The sequence below is a fragment of the Hyperolius riggenbachi genome, chromosome 5 (genome assembly GCF_040937935.1).
Source record: "Hyperolius riggenbachi isolate aHypRig1 chromosome 5, aHypRig1.pri, whole genome shotgun sequence".
Lineage (NCBI taxonomy): Eukaryota > Metazoa > Chordata > Amphibia > Anura > Hyperoliidae > Hyperolius > Hyperolius riggenbachi.
The window spans coordinates 195,776,244-195,792,150 of NC_090650.1; positions in this window are offsets into that span (position 1 = coordinate 195,776,244).

Genomic DNA, 15,907 nt, shown 5'->3' on the forward strand with positions numbered 1-15,907 from the left:
TAACACTGCTACTGCCTACTGAGTGCGCTCTAGTGGCTGCCTCGCAAGCGCTTTGAGTCCGACAGGAGAAAGGCGCTATACAAATACTGCCATTATACAAATACTGCCATTACCTAGTATATTATCCAGTACATTTTCTATTCTTAATGTTAGTATCTTAGTGTAAATCTTCACATGAGTGTTAATCACTGAAATCGGCCGGTAACTTTTATAGTTTTCTGTATTTTTTCCTTCTATTGGGATCAAAGTGATTGTGGCCAAATTACCTGCACACGAGAAAGGTTCCTTACCACTATGTTCATTTATCATTTTACAGAAAACTGAGGTTATTTTGTCTTCAAAAAATGTATAAAAGTCTGCTCCAAACCCGTCTGGTCCTGGGCTTTTTCGACTTTATAGTGTAGAAATTACATTGTTTATTTCCTTCTCGGTAATTGGGAGCTCGAGCTGCATTTTTCCATCGTTCCCTAACTGTGGGAGCTTCAGAGGAAGAAAATAGTCCTTTATTTGATCCGGGGTCACTGCTATATCTTGATTAAATAACTCTCCAAAATAGTTGACGAAAACATTCCCCATTGCAATACTATCATAGCAGGTATTACTTTTTTCAACACTAACCTTCTCTATATAATTGCGAGTGTTCTTGTTTTCTAATAACCTTGGCATAATTTTACCCGGCTTATTAATGCTAATTTTAACTGTTTATACTGATTTCGACACTAGGAATTTAACAATGAATTTAAAGCTTGTCTAGTATTGCCAAGCCTTATAAAATTAGGCTCACCAACTGCTGCTTTTTTTCGGATTTGATTCTGCCTGCCTGTGTGATTAGCGAGCCTCTGATTACACATTTGAAACACTCCCACTACATACGTGTGGAAGTGACCGAGTTCTCATTCTCTTTAAAAAAGAGGTCAATTTGATCTCCAATCGCCTCTTTAACCCCAGATTCCTTTAATAGTTGCTCGTTCAATCTCAAATTAAAATCTTTCCCAATTTAACTGTTCCATTTGATAGTAATGAAGACGAGAGCATGATTGGAGTATGCAATACAACCTATCTTGACATCAATAATATCAAACAAATTATCCTGTTCTACAAGAAAAAGATCTAGCCTCGTGTAGGTATTATGCACCTGTGAGTAGAAGGTGTAATCAGACACTCCATGATTAAAGATTCTCCACACATGCAGCAACTTCGTACTTTTGAATTTATCCACCAACAACTTTAATTGCTTCTTTCCGATACTCGACTTTTTTTTGTTGGAAGAATCAATTTCGGGGTTCAGCGCTATGTTAACCACTTGAGGACCTAGGGCTTTCTACCCCTTAAGGACCGGCCACTTTTTTTCCATTCAGACCACTGCAGCTTTCACGGTTTATTGCTCGCTCATACAACCTACCACCTAAATGAATTTTGGCTCCTTTTCTTGTCACTAATAAAGCTTTCTTTTGGTGCTATTTAACCACTTCCCGACCGCCGTATTGACAATTGGCGGCCGGGAAGTGCACCCCGCAAGGACCGCCGTATTGACAATTGGCGGCGGTCCTTGTAGGGGCATGGGCGGAGCGATCGCGTCATCAGTGACGCGATCCTCCGCCTCCGCCTGGCGCCGCTCACCCGCCGCAACATCCCGCCGGCCATACGGAAGCGCCGGCGGGATGTTAACCCCGCGATCGCCGCATACAAAGTGTATAATACACTTTGTAATGTTTACAAAGTGTATTATACAGGCTGCCTCCTGCCCTGGTGGTCCCAGTGTCCGAGGGACCACCAGGGCAGGCTGCAGCCACCCTAGTCTGCACCAAGCACACTGATTTTACCCCCCCCCTGCCCCAGATCGCCCACAGCACCCATCAGACCCCCCCCTGCCCACCCCCCAGACCCCTGTTTGCACCCAATCACCCCCCTAATCACCCATCAATCACTCCCTGTCACTATCTGTTAACGCTATTTTTTTTTTATCCCCCACCCTGCTCCCTGCCCCCTCCTGATCACCCCCCACCCCTCAGATTCTCCCCAGACCCCCCCCCCAGACCACCCCCCCTGTTTACTGTATGCATCTATCCCCCTGATCACCTGTCAATCACCTGTCAATCACCTGTCAATCACCCATCAATCACCCGTCAATCACCCCCTGTCACTGCCACCCATCAGCCAGCCCCTAACCTGCCCCTTGCGGGCAATCTGATCACCCCCCACACCAATAGATCGCCCGCAGATCCGACATCAGATCACCTCCCAAATCCATTGTTTACATCTATTCTCTCCTCTAAACACCCACTAATTACCCATCAATCACCCATCAATCACCCCCTATCACCACCTGTCACTTTTACCTATCAGATCAGACCCTAATCTGCCCCTTGCGGGCACCCAATCACCCGCCCACACGCTCAGATTGCCCTCTGACCCCCCCTTATCAATTCACCAGTGCATTAATTACATCTGTTCTTCCCTGTAATAACCCACTGATCACCTGTCAATCACCTGCCAATCACCTATCACCCATCAATCACCCCCTGTCACCCCCTGTCACTGCCACCCATCAATCAGCCCCTAACCTGCCCCTTGCGGGCAATCTGATCACCCACCCACACCATTAGATTGCCCGCAAACCCGCCGTCAGATTACCTCCCAAATGTATTGTTTACATCTGTTATCTTCTCTAAACACCCACTAATTACCCATCAATCACCCATCAATCACCCCCTATCACCACCTGTCACTGTTACCTATCAGATCAGACCCTAATCTGCCCCTTGCGGGCACCCAATCACCCGCCCACACGCTCAGATTGCCCTCAGACCCCCCCCCCTTATCAATTCGCCAGTGCATTAATTACATTTGTCCTTCCCTGTAATAACCCACTGATCACCTGTCAATAACCTGCCAATCATCTATCACCCATCAATCACCCCCTGTCACTGCTACCCAACAATCAGCCCCTAACCTGCCCCTTGCGGGCAATCTGATCACCCACCCACACCAATAGATCGCCCGCAGATCCGACATCAGATCACCTCCCAAATCCCTTGTTTACATCTATTCTCTCCTCTAAACACCCACTAATTACCCATCGATCACCCCCTATCACCACCTATCACCACCTGTCACTGTTACCCATCAGATCAGACCCTAATCTGCCCCTTGCGGGCACCCAATCGCCCGCCTACACGCTCAGATTGCCCTCAGACCCCCCCCCTTATCAATTCGCCAGTGCAATATTTACATCTGTTCTCCCCTGTAATAACCCACTGATTACCTGTCAATCACCTATCAATCACCCCCTGTCACTGCCACCCATCAATCACCCCCTGTCACTGCCACCCATCAATCACCCGCTGTCACTGCCACCCATCAATCAGCCCCTAACCTGCCCCTTGCGGGCAAACTGATCACCCACCCACACCAATAGATCGCCCGCAGATCCGACATCAGATCACCACCCAAGCGCAGTGTTTCCATCTATTCTCTACCCTAAACACCCACTAATTACCCATCAATCACCCCCTGTCACTGCTACCTATCAGATTAGACCCCTATCTGCCCCTAGGGCACTCAATCACCCGCCCACACCCTCAGAATGCCCTCAGACCCCAGCCCTGATCACCTCGCCAGTGCATTGCTTGCATCTATTCCCCCCTCTAATCACACCTTGAGACACCCATCAATCACCTCCTGTCACCCCCTAGCACACCTACCCATCAGATCAGGCCCCAATTTGCCCCGTGTGGGCTCCTGATCACTCGGCCAATCCCTCAGATCCCCCTCAGACCCCCTTCCGATCACCTCCCCAGTGCATTGATTGCATCTATTTTCCCCTCTAACCACCCCCTGAGACACCCATCAATCACCTCCTGTCACCCCCCTAGCACTCCTATCCATCAGATCAGGCCCAATACAACCTGTCATCTAAAAGGCCACCCTGCTTATGACCGGTTCCACAAAATTCGCCCCCTCATAGACCACCTGTCATCAAAATTTGCAGATGCTTATACCCCTGAACAGTCATTTTGAGACATTTGGTTTCCAGACTACTCACGGTTTTGGGCCTGTAAAATGCCAGGGCGGTATAGGAACCCCACAAGTGACCCCATTTTAGAAAAAAAGACACCCCAAGGTATTCTGTTAGGTGTATGACGAGTTCATAGAAGATTTTATTTTTTGTCAAAAGTTAGCGGAAATTAATTTTTATTGGTTTTTTTTCACAAAGTGTCATTTTTCACTAACTTGTGACAAAAAATAAAATCTTCTATGAACTCGCCATACACCTAACGGAATACCTTGGGGTGTCTTCTTTCTAAAATGGGGTCACTTGTGGGGTTCCTATACTGCCCTGGCATTTTAGGGGCCCTAAACCGCGAGGAGTAGTCTAGAAAACAAATGCTTCAAAATGACCTGTGAATAGGACGTTGGGCCCCTTAGCGCACCTAGGCTGCAAAAAAGTGTCACACATGTGGTACCGCCGTACTCAGGAAAAGTAGTATAATGTGTTTTGGGGTGTATTTTTACACATACCCATGCTAGGTGGGAGAAATTTCTATGTAAATGGACAATTGTGTGTAAAAAAATCAAACAATTGTCATTTACAGAGATATTTCTCCCACTTAGCATGGGTATGTGTAAAAATACACCCCAAAACGCATTATACTACTTCTCCTGAGTACGGCGGTACCACATGTGTGGCACTTTTTTACACCCTAAGTACGCTAAGGGGCCCAAAGTCCAATGAGTACCTTTAGGATTTCACAGGTCATTTTGCGACATTTGGTTTCAAGTCTACTCCTCACGGTTTAGGGCCCCTAAAATGCCAGGGCAGTATAGGAACCCCACAAATGACCCCATTCTAGAAAGAAGACACCCAAAGGTATTCCGTACGGAGTATGGTGAGTTCATAGAAGATTTTATTTTTTGTCACAAGTTAGCGGAAAATGACACTTTGTGAAAAAAAACTATTAAAATCAATTTCCGCTAACTTGTGACAAAAAAATAAAATCTTCTATGAACTCACCATACTCCTAACGGAATACCTTGGGGTGTCTTCTTTCTAAAATGGGGTCATTAGTGGGGTTCCTATACTGCCCTGGCATTTTAGGGGCCCTAAACCGTGAGGAGTAGTCTTGAAACAAAAATGACCTGTGAAATCCTAAAGGTACTCATTGGACTTTGGGCCCCTTAGTGCAGTTAGGGTGCAAAAAAGTGCCACACACGTGGTATCGCCGTACTCGGGAGAAGTAGTATAATGTGTTTTGGGGTGTATTTTTACACATACCCATGCTGGGTGGGAGAAATACCTCTGTAAATGACAATCTTTTGATTTTTTTACACACAATTGTCCATTTACAGAGGTATTTCTCCCACCTAGCATGGGTATGTGTAAAAATACACCCCAAAACACATTGTACTACTTCTCCCGAGTATGGCGATACCACATGTGTGGCACTTTTTTGCACCCTAACTGCGCTAAAGGGCCCAAAGTCCAATGAGTACCTTTAGAATTTCACAGGTCATTTTGAGAAATTTTGTTTCAAGACTACTCCTCACGGTTTAGGGCCCCTAAAATGCCAGGGCAGTATAGGAACCCCACAAATGACCCCATTTTAGAAAGAAGACACCCCAAGGTATTCCGTTAGGAGTATGGTGAGTTCATAGAAGATTTTATTTTTTTGTCAAAAGTTAGCGGAAATTGATTTTAATTGTGTTTTTTCACAAAGTGTCATTTTCCGCTAACTTTTGACAAAAAATAAAATCTTCTATGAACTCCCCATACTCCTAACGGAATACCTTGGGGTGTCTTCTTTCTAAAATGGGGTCATTTGTGGGGTTCCTATACTGCCCTGGCATTTTAGGGGCCCTAAACCGTGAGGAGTAGTCTTGAAACGAAATTTCTCAAAATGACCTGTGAAATTCTAAAGGTACTCATTGGACTTTGGGCCCTTTAGCGCAGTTAGGGTGCAAAAAAGTGCCACACATGTGGTATCGCCGTACTCAGGAGAAGTAGTATAATGTGTTTTGTGGTGTATTTTTACACATACCCATGCTGAGTGGGAGAAAGATCTCTGTAAATGGACAATTGTGTGTAAAAAAAATTAACAAATTGTCATTTACAGAGATATTTCTCCCACCCAGCATGGGTATGTGTAAAAATACACCCCAAAACACATTATACTACTTCTCCTGAGTACGGCAATACCACATGTGTGGCACTTTTTTGCAGCCTAACTGCACTAAGGGGTCCAAAGTCCAATGAGCACCTTTAGGCTTTACAGGGGTGCTTACAATTTAGCACCCCCCAAAATGTCAGGACAGTAAACACACCCCACAAATGACCCCATTTTGGAAAGTAGACACTTCAAGGTATTCAGAGAGGGGCATGGTGAGTCCGTGGCAGATTTCATTTTTTTTTGTCGCAAGTTAGAAGAAATGGAAACTTTTTTTTTTTTTTTTTTTTTTCCACAAAGTGTCATTTTCCGCTTACTTGTGACAAAAAATAATATCTTCTATGAACTCACTATGCCTCTCAGTGAATACTTTGGGATGTCTTCTTTCCAAAATGGGGTCATTTGGGGGGTATTTATACTATCCTGGAATTCTAGCCCCTCATGAAACATGACAGGTGGTCAGAAAAGTCAGAGATGCTTGAAAATGGGAAAATTCACTTTTTGCACCATAGTTTGTAAACGCTATAACTTTTACCCAAACCAATAAATATACACTGAATGGGTTTTTTTTATCAAAAACATGTTTGTCCACATTTTTCGCGCTGCATGTATACAGAAATTTTACTTTATTTGAAAACTGTCAGCACAGAAAGTTAAAAAAATCATTTTTTTGCCAAAATTCATGTCTTTTTTGCTGAATATAATAAAAAGTAAAAATCGCAGGAGCAATCAAATAGCACTAAAAGAAAGCTTTATTAGTGACAAGAAAAGGAGCCAAAATTCATTTAGGTGGTAGGTTGTATGAGCGAGCAATAAACCGTGAAAGCTGCAGTGGTCTGAATGGAAAAAAAGTGGCTGGTCCTTAAGGGGTAGAAAGCCCTAGGTCCTCAAGTGGTTAATTGCTCCTGCGATTTTTACTTTTTATTATATTCAGCAAAAAAGACATGAATTTTGGCAAAAAAATGATTTTTTTAACTTTCTGTGCTGACAGTTTTCAAATAAAGTAAAATTTCTGTATACATGCAGCGCGAAAAATGTGGACAAACATGTTTTTGATAAAAAAAAACCCATTCAGCGTATATTTATTGGTTTGGGTAAAAGTTATAGCGTTTACAAACTATGGTGCAAAAAGTGAATTTTCCCATTTTCAAGCATCTATGACTTTTCTGACCCCCTGTCATGTTTCATGAGGGGCTAGAATTCCAGGATAGTATAAATACCCCCCAAATGACCCTATTTTGGAAAGAAGACATCCCAAAGTATTCACTGAGAGGCATAGTGAGTTCATAGAAGATATTATTTTTTGTCACAAGTAAGCGGAAAATGACACTTTGTGAGGAAAAAAAAAAAAAAAAAAAGTTTCCATTTCTTCTAACTTGCACCAAAAAAAAAATGAAATCTGCCACAGACTCACCATACCCCTCTCTGAATACCTTGAAGGGTCTACTTTCCAAAATGGGGTCATTTGTGGGGTGTGTTTACTGTCCTGACATTTTGGGGGGTGCTAAATTGTAAGCACCCCTGTAAAGCCTAAAGGTGCTCATTGGACTTTGGACCCCTTAGCGCAGTTAGGCTGCAAAAAAGTGCCACACATGTGGTATTGCCGTACTCAGGAGAAGTAGTGTAATGTGTTTTGGGGTGTATTTTTACACATACCCATGCTGGGTGGGAGAAATATCTCTGTAAATGACAATTTGTTAATTTTTTGCACCCTAACTGCGCTAAAGGGCCCAAAGTCCAATGAGTACCTTTAGGATTTCACAGGTCATTTTGAGAAATTTCGTTTCAAGACTACTCCTCACGGTTTAGGGCCCCTAAAATGCCAGGGCAGTATAGGAACCCCACAAATGACCCCATTTTAGAAAGAAGACACCCCAAGGTATTCCGTTAGGAGTATGGCAAGTTCATAGAAGATTTTATTTTTTGTCACAAGTTAGCGGAAAATGACACTTTGTGAAAAAACACAATTAAAATCAATTTCCGCTAACTTTTGACAAAAAATAAAATCTTCTATGAACTCACCATACTCCTAACGGAATACCTTGGGGTGTCTTCTTTCTAAAATGGGGTCATTTGTGGGGTTCCTATACTGCCCTGGCATTTTAGGGGCCCTAAACCGTGAGGAGTAGTCTTGAAACGAAATTTCTCAAAATGACCTGTGAAATCCTAAAGGTACTCATTGGACTTTGGGCCCTTTAGCGCAGTTAGGGTGCAAAAAAGTGCCACACATGTGGTATCGCCATACTCGGGAGAAGTAGTAAAATGTGTTTTGGGGTGTATTTTTACACATACCCATGCTGGGTGGGAGAAATACCTCTGTAAATGGACAATTGTGTGTAAAAAAATCAAAAGATTGTCATTTACAGAGGTATTTCTCCCACCCAGCATGGGTATGTGTAAAAATACACCCCAAAACACATTGTACTACTTCTCCCGAGTACGGCGATACCACATGTGTGGCACTTTTTTGCACCCTAACTGCACTAAGGGGCCCAAAGTCCAATGAGTACCTTTAGGATTTCACAGGTCATTTTTGTTTCAAGACTACTCCTCACGGTTAAGGGCCCCTAAAATGCCAGGGCAGTATAGGAACCCCACTAATGACCCCATTTTAGAAAGAAGACACCCCAAGGTATTCCGTTAGGAGTATGGTGAGTTCATAGAAGTTTTTATTTTTTTGTCACAAGTTAGCGGAAATTGATTTTAATAGTTTTTTTTCACAAAGTGTCATTTTCCGCTAACTTGTGACAAAAAATAAAATCTTCTATGAACTCACCATACTCCGTACGGAATACCTTTGGGTGTCTTCTTTCTAGAATGGGGTCATTTGTGGGGTTCCTATACTGCCCTGGCATTTTAGGGGCCCTAAACCGTGAGGAGTAGTCTTGAAACCAAATGTCGCAAAATGACCTGTGAAATCCTAAAGGTACTCATTGGACTTTGGGCCCCTTAGCGTACTTAGGGTGTAAAAAAGTGCCACACATGTGGTACCGCTGTACTCAGGAGAAGTAGTATAATGCGTTTTGGGGTGTATTTTTACACATACCCATGCTAAGTGGGAGAAATATCTCTGTAAATGACAATTGTTTGATTTTTTTACACACAATTGTCCATTTACATAGAAATTTCTCCCACCCAGCATGGGTATGTGTAAAAATACACCCCAAAACACATTATACTACTTTTCCTGAGTACGGCGGTACCACATGTGTGACACTTTTTTGCAGCCTAGGTGCGCTAAGGGGCCCAACGTCCTATTCACAGGTCATTTTGAAGCATTTGTTTTCTAGACTACTCCTTGCGGTTTAGGGCCCCTAAAATGCCAGGGCAGTATAGGAACCCCACAAGTGACCCCATTTTAGAAAGAAGACACCCCAAGGTATTCCGTTAGGTATATGGCGAGTTCATAGAAGATTTTATTTTTTGTCACAAGTTAGTGAAAAATGACACTTTGTGAAAAAAAAAACAATAAAAATTAATTTCCGCTAACTTTTGACAAAAAATAAAATCTTCTATGAACTCGTCATACACCTAACATAATACCTTGGGGTGTCTTTTTTTTCTAAAATGGGGTCACTTGTGGGGTTCCTATACCGCCCTGGCATTTTACAGGCCCAAAACCGTGAGTAGTCTGGAAACCAAATGTCTCAAAATGACTGTTCAGGGGTATAAGCATCTGCAAATTTTGATGACAGGTGGTCTATGAGGGGGCGAATTTTGTGGAACCGGTCATAAGCAGGGTGGCCTTTTAGATGACAGGTTGTATTGGGCCTGATCTGATGGATAGGAGTGCTAGGGGGGTGACAGGAGGTGATTGATGGGTGTCTCAGGGGGTGGTTAGAGGGGAAAATAGATGCAATCCATGCACTGGGGAGGTGATCGGAAGGGGGTCTGAGGGTTTGGCCGAGTGATCAGGAGCCCACACGGGGCAAATTGGGGCCTGATCTGATGGGTAGGTGTGCTAGGGGGTGACAGGAGGTGATTGATGGGTGTCTCAAGGTGTGATTAGAGGGGGGAATAGATGCAAGCAATGCACTGGCGAGGTGATCAGGGCTGGGGTCTGAGGGCATTCTGAGGGTGTGGGCGGGTGATTGAGTGCCCTAGGGGCAGATAGGGGTCTAATCTGATAGGTAGCAGTGACAGGGGGTGATTGATGGGTAATTAGTGGGTGTTTAGGGTAGAGAATAGATGGAAACACTGCGCTTGGGTGGTGATCTGATGTCGGATCTGCGGGCGATCTATTGGTGTGGGTGGGTGATCAGTTTGCCCGCAAGGGGCAGGTTAGGGGCTGATTGATGGGTGGCAGTGACAGCGGGTGATTGATGGGTGGCAGTGACAGGGGGTGATTGATGGGTGGCAGTGACAGGGGGTGATTGATGGGTGATTGATAGGTGATTGACAGGTAATCAGTGGGTTATTACAGGGGAGAACAGATGTAAATATTGCACTGGCGAATTGATAAGGGGGGGTCTGAGGGCAATCTGAGCGTGTAGGCGGGCGATTGGGTGCCCGCAAGGGGCAGATTAGGGTCTGATCTGATAGGTAACAGTGACAGGTGGTGATAGGGAGTGATTGATGGGTGATTGATGGGTAATTAGTGGGTGTTTAGAGGAGAGCATAGATGGAAACACTGCGCTTGGGTGGTGATCTGATGTCGGATCTGCGGGCGATCTATTGGTGTGGGTGGGTGATCAGATTGCCCGCAAGGGGCAGGTTAGGGGCTGATTGATGGGTGGCAGTGACAGGGGGTGACAGGGGGTGATTGATGGGTGATAGGTGATTGGCAGGTGATTGACAGGTGATCAGTGGGTTATTACAGGGAAGGACAGATGTAATTAATGCACTGGCGAATTGATAAGGGGGGGGGGTCTGAGGGCAATCTGAGCGTGTGGGCGGGTGATTGGGTGCCCGCAAGGGGCAGATTAGGGTCTGATCTGATAGGTAACAGTGACAGGTGGTGATAGGGGGTGATTGATGGGTGATTGATGGGTAATTAGTGGGTGTTTAGAGAAGATAACAGATGTAAACGATACATTTGGGAGGTAATCTGACGGCGGGTTTGCGGGCGATCTAATGGTGTGGGTGGGTGATCAGATTGCCCGCAAGGGGCAGGTTAGGGGCTGATTGATGGGTGGCAGTGACAGGGGGTGATTGATGGGTGATAGGTGATTGGCAGGTGATTGACAGGTGATCAGTGGGTTATTACAGGGAAGAACAGATGTAATTAATGCACTGGTGAATTGATAAGGGGGGGTCAGAGGGCAATCTGAGCGTGTGGGCGGGTGATTGGGTGCCCGCAAGGGGCAGATTAGGGTCTGATCTGATAGGTAAAAGTGACAGGTGGTGATAGGGGGTGATTGATGGGTGATTGATGGGTAATTAGTGGGTGTTTAGAGGAGAGAATAGATGTAAACAATGGATTTGGGAGGTGATCTGATGTCGGATCTGTGGGCGATCTATTGGTGTGGGGGGGTGATCAGATTGCCCGCAAGGGGCAGGTTAGGGGCTGATTGATGGGTGGCAGTGACAGGGGGTGATTGACGGGTGATTGACGGGTGATTGACGGGTGATTGACAGGTGATTGACAGGTGATCAGGGGGATAGATGCATACAGTAAACAGGGGGGGGTGGTCTGGGGGGGGGGGGGGTCTGGGGAGAATCTGAGGGGTGGGGGGTGATCAGGAGGGGGCAGGGAGCAGGGGGGGGGGATAAAAAAAAAATAGCGTTGACAGATAGTGACAGGGAGTGATTGATGGGTGATTAGGGGGGTGATTGGGTGCAAACAGGGGTCTGGGGGGTGGGCAGGGGGGGGGTCTGATGGGTGCTGTGGGCGATCTGGGGCAGGGGGGGGAGAAATCAGTGTGCTTGGGTGCAGACTAGGGTGGCTGCAGCCTGCCCTGGTGGTCCCTCGGACACTGGGACCACCAGGGCAGGAGGCAGCCTGTATAATACACTTTGTAAACATTACAAAGTGTATTATACACTTTGTATGCGGCGATCGCGGGGTTAACATCCCGCCGGCGCTTCCGTATAGCCGGCGGGATGTTGCGGCGAGCGAGCGGTGACAGGCGCCGGCGTAGGATCGCGTCACGGATGACGCGATCGCTCCGCCCATGCCCTTAAATGGACCGCCGCCTCTGTGGGTGAGGCCGTCCTGAAGGGCTCCACTTCCCCGCCGCCCCTGTGTAGTGGGCGGTCGGGAAGTGGTTAAAATCCCCACCTATAATTAATCTTCCTTTTTTAAGTCCCAAACCTTATCCAGGTGTTTCAAAATGAAGAGACTTTGTTCCTTGTTAGGGGAGTAAATATTTACCAGTGTAGTTAACTGGTTATCTACTTTACCTATTACCATCAGGAATCTTGCCTCCTCATCTTTTTGTATTAACTCTATCTCGAAATTAACTTTTGAAGAGAACACAATTGCTACCCCTCTAGATTTACCTACGGTCCTGGAATTTAGGATCCATTGAATATATTTTTTATAATGTTTACCTGGATTGAAATTGCCCCTGAAGTGGGTCTCTTGTAGAAAAGCAATATCAATATTATTTTTACTGAGTTAATTTAAAATCCTGCCTCTTTTGCTACCCGAATTTGCCCCCCTTAACGTTAATTGTTTCAATTCTTATACTATTCATTAATCTTTATTATATTCATAGCAAAAGGAGAAAAACACCCCAAAAATTTAAAATAAATATGGAATGCAATAAAAACACAGGTCATACAGGGAAGAAGTTGTGGTCAGAGACCAGGGCTTTACACAACAACTAACACCTCTATGCTCCTCAATACATTCATACCCGCACATCCAAATGACATCAGCTTTCCCCATTCTTCTCATCCTTTGATCCTTTGTTCTCAGTTCCCCACAGTCGCAATTTTTGCGATCTATTGGTGGATTAAGTCCCTTGGACTTCTTCAAACAACCAAAACTTAAATTGATTAGGTAGATTCTGATTCGGGTTCTCCACCTCCCTCCTCTCCCATCCTCTTATTTCCACTGTCGGCAAGTTGAATCTGGCTAACAGGGGGGCAATCGGGTGCCCATCCTTTAGAGTAAATGAATTATTAGCTATAGTAGCTGTCAGTGACAGGGGAAAACCCCAATGATAATTTCCCCCCTTTTCCTTAAAGTGAACCTAAAGTCTGCCCAAAAAAATGAGATGAACTCACATGATGCTTCTCTCAGCCCCCTGCAGCTGATCAGTGCCCTCGCAGCTCCGCTCCGATGTTTCAGGACCCGCCGGCGAACACTTCCGGTTTGGCCGTCACCGGCCGACAGGCATGGGAACGCGAGTGATTGTTCGCGTTCCCAGCCTCTATATCGCCCCCTATGCTGCTATTGCGGCCAGGAGGGAGGAGGGAGGTGGGAGGAGGGAGGTGGGAGGAGGAAGGAGGGAGGTGGGAGGAGGGAGGATGAGGCTAATTAAACTCTCCCTAGCAGAGTGTGTGTAGCAGCTGTCCCTTAACTAATTAGTATAGGCAGACGAGTGAGTCAAATGGCCTTTTATAAGGGGGTGGGGTGGGGCTCTAGGAGTGAGTGCAGTCTGATTGGCAACAATGTGCCTGCTGACTGTGATGTAGAGGGTCAAAGTTCTGCTCAATAGAGCATTATGGGGCGAATCGAACTTCCGGGAAAGTTCGCCTTTGGCAGGCGAACGCAAACCACCGAAGTTCGCCGGGAACCGTTCGCCGGCTAACCATTCGGGACATCTCTACTCTCTAGTAGCAACCTTCCCCAAGCCTGCCTGGGCCTATAGACCTGTACCCTAACAATATTCCGCTATCTTTATGTAATGCGAGGAAATATCTGAGGGAGTGACAGAGCCAGCTGCTTGTGCTGACAGTGGAATTTGCCTTTGAGGGGTCCCCAGAGCCTTAGAGGTGGTATCTTGACTTTTATTGCTCTCTGCTGTCATTTCTAACTGTTGAGACTGTAAACTAGGCACAAACCCGTAATTGCTTAGTTCTTTGTTGTTTGTAGCACAGGAGTTTTTTTTACTCTATTTCTTGTTGCAGAGGGCATGCAATATGTTGGCAGTTCGATAGAGCCTAATGCCTTGATAAATCAAACCAATATAAAAGCTGTTTTGTATGATATACCCTTACATGCACCAATTATAGTTTTGGCAATTTATCTGCCACTTAACTGCAGTTTATCTAATTTAGCTAAACAAAGCCTGTCAAATGGGTACATAAAAGCCAATAAAAGGTAAAGAAATTCCTTTTTATTTTACTTTACCCCCTACATTCTCACACAATCTTTCAATGCTTACAGCTTACTTATTTATAAGTTGCTGGAGGAATCTCTGCCGTGTTCTGCTAAACCCCACAATTAGGGCAACAGGATGGTTGCTGCTGGAGGATGGGATATGCAGCAGCGCGCAGCAACAGACCTCGCCTGGCTTGACCTGTAGCACCCAAAAAAAATTGAACATGTCCTGACATATCTGCAGATTCCATAGTTGAAATCTTTGATTGATCACTTCCTGGTACAGAGTTGCAATTTCCACAGTTGTGAACCTTTACTGATATATTCCCTACTTTTGAAGACAGGAGAAAGGGACCATAAGACCCACCTTGCCACACGTTTAGCCACATTCCAATTTCACACACGTCATGCATCCCCCTCCCTCCTCTATACAGTTCTCTGATGTGTAGTGGTCCCACATCCCACTCCTATACAGTTCACTTGTGTCTAGTGGTCTTCCCTCCCCTACACAGTTGTCTAGTGGTTTCCCCCTCTCTCCCTCCCGTAGCTTACTTGGTGTCTAGTGGTTCCTCCAAATTGCTTCCCCGGTGTCTAATGGTCCCCCTCTTCCCCATATAGCTTTCCTGGTGTCTAGTAGTTCACCCCTTCCTGCCACAATATAGCTTTCTAGGTGTCTAGTGCCCCCCACCGCAATATAGCTTCCTTGATGTCAAATAATTTCCCCCTCCCTCCCCCATATAGCTTCCCTGGTGGTAAATAGATGGGAGGTTATCAGTGAGAGGATGGATGCACATCCAGAGTAGTTAAGAGAAGCACGGCTACTGCTGTGCATATTCACTGAATATACTGGACTGGGGAGCAGAGGACAGGGGGCAGGGTGCCACGGGACATGGTACCATACCTCCCAACCCGGGACAGTCCTGGCCAAATCAGCTTGGTTGGGAGGTATATGGCTGCAGGTTCCACAATTGCAGCCCTTTAGTGATCAATTTCTGGTACAGCTGCAGAATCCACAATTGTGACACTATAATTATCACTTCCTGGTGCAGCTGTAGGTCCCACAATCGTAAGCCTTTATTGATCACTTCATGGTGCAGCTGCAGGTTCCACAAATGTGAGTCTTTATTGATTACTTCATGGTGCAGCTGTAGGTAACACAATGGTGAGCCTTTATTGATCACTTCATGGTGCAGCTGTAGGTCCCACAATTGTAAGCCTTTATTGATCACTTCCTGGTGCAGCTGCAGGTAACACAAATGTGAGTCTTTATTGATCACTTCATGGTGCAGCTGTAGGTAACACAATGGTGAGCCTTTATTGATCACTTCATGGTGCAGCTGTAGGTCCCACAATTGTAAGCCTTTATTGATCACTTCCTGGTGCAGCTGCAGGTAACACAATGGTGAGCCTTTATTGATCACTTCCTGGTGCAGCTGCAGGTAACACAATGGTGAGCCTTTATTGATCACTTCATGGTGCAGCTGTAGGTCCCACAATTGTAAGCCTTTATTGATAACTTCATGGTGCAGCT